The sequence below is a fragment of the Bactrocera dorsalis genome, chromosome 2, assembly GCF_023373825.1.
Source record: "Bactrocera dorsalis isolate Fly_Bdor chromosome 2, ASM2337382v1, whole genome shotgun sequence".
NCBI classification, from domain to species: Eukaryota; Metazoa; Arthropoda; class Insecta; order Diptera; family Tephritidae; genus Bactrocera; species Bactrocera dorsalis.
Genome location: NC_064304.1, coordinates 45,556,184 through 45,558,105, shown reverse-complemented (window position 1 = coordinate 45,558,105; position 1,922 = coordinate 45,556,184). Strand labels below are relative to the sequence as shown.

Sequence of the window (1,922 nt, the reverse complement as noted above, 5' to 3'; positions counted from 1 at the left end):
GGTGACATATTCATATGTGTACGCATATGTATGTTTGTATGCTTGTGATTTATTTGTTCGTCAATGTATGCAAATATATGTACATATAAGTATATATGAATGTATGAACATGCAAGTCAATGCGCGCACATGCGTATACATACACTCATATGAGCATGTGCAGATACACAAGATAGGATAGAAGATGTATGCCTTTTAACATCGTATACTATACAAATAAATATTTTTCTTACTAATAGAAATTAAAATAAAGAAAAATATTTATTTTTATAGTATACGATGTTAAAAGCAAAAAATTAAGAAATTATTCTGTCGGGATTCGAACCTGGGACCTGTGTTAGCATCTTGACCTTCCAAGCGCTTACCACCAACACCACCCTTGACAACTGGGTTGCGCTGACTTAAGTATGATTTGGTTATGAATGCAAGAAACATACGATGGGTTCTAATAATTTTGTTTAAGTATAGAAATATACATACATATGTACATACTTTGTAGAACATTTGCTTTCGCAATAAATTTATCACAGCAATATTATGTATATGTTTATGTATATTGCTGTGATAAATTTATTTTCTATTAGTAAGAAAAAAATATTTATTAGTATAGATTTCCAAAAGCACAGAAATGATTCTGTGAATTTATTCATTAAAATCGCCACTCAGAAGTCATTTTATCCCTTGTAAGCGAGCGATTTTCTTAAATCTCACGCTCCCAGATAAAACGATATACCTCGTCATCGTGGGTCAATTTCAAAAACCACAGAAATGATTCTGTGTGACTCTGAAAGGCCAACGCAGAGTATTTCAACCAAAACATACGTAAAATAGTTGAGAATTCGCAGAAATGAAAGACAAACGAAAGAAAAAGGAGTATAACTTCAATAATGCACAAGCATACAAACATACATATGCGCACACATGTGAATATGTCTCCAACCAAAAATTGAAACATTGTTCTACAAAAACAACAACAGCATAACCATGGCAACATTGTGTTGTGTTGTTGTGTCGACTGAGCTGTGCCGAAAGAAACGAACAAACGATCGCCGATTGTCACCGCTTCGCTTGCTGCTCGCACATCTTCGCACACAAGGTTGCGTTACATTCATATGGATGGAGCGAGGTTGCGCAACTTTGCGTTACTTTTATATGGAAGGTTGCGCAACCAGAAACTATCGCAACCTTTTCCGGCGTCGTATAAGAAGTATAACTTCAATAAATTTACAAATATAATTACAGAGTTTAGTGTTAATTTCTGCACTACATTCTAACGCTACATAACGGGTGATTTTTTTGAGGTTAGGATTTTCATGCATTAGTATTTGACAGATCACGTGGGATTTCAGACATGGTGTCAAAGAGAAAGATGCTCAGTATGCTTTGACATTTCATCATGAATAGACTTACTAACGAGCAACGCTTGCAAATCATTGAATTTTATTACCAAAATCAGTGTTCGGTTCGAAATGTGTTTTCGCGCTTTTTTATCGACAAATTTTGTTCAGCGATGAGGCTCATTTCTGGTTGAATGGCTACGTAAATAAGCAAAATTGCCGCATTTGGGGTGAAGAGCAACCAGAAGCCGTTCAAGAACTGCCCATGCATCCCGAAAAATGCACTGTTTGGTGTGGTTTGTACGCTGGTGGAATCATTGGACCGTATTTTTTCAAAGATGCTGTTGGACGCAACGTTACGGTGAATGGTGATCGCTATCGTTCGATGCTAACAAACTTTTTGTTGCCAAAAATGGAAGAACTGAACTTGGTTGACATGTGGTTTCAACAAGATGGCGCTACATGCCACACAGCTCGCGATTCTGTGGCCATTTTGAGGGAAAACTTCGGACAACAATTCATCTCAAGAAATGGACCCGTAAGTTGGCCACCAAGATCATGCGATTTAACGCCTTTAGACTATTT

The 1,922-nt window shown here is 36.7% G+C and overlaps 1 pseudogene; it reads right to left on the bottom strand.

Annotated features, from left to right (window-relative positions):
* Positions 1-657: 657 nt before the first annotated feature.
* LOC125776888 (small nucleolar RNA U3) lies at positions 658-787 on the bottom strand (annotated as a pseudogene).
* Between the last annotated feature and the right edge of the window lie 1,135 nt (positions 788-1,922).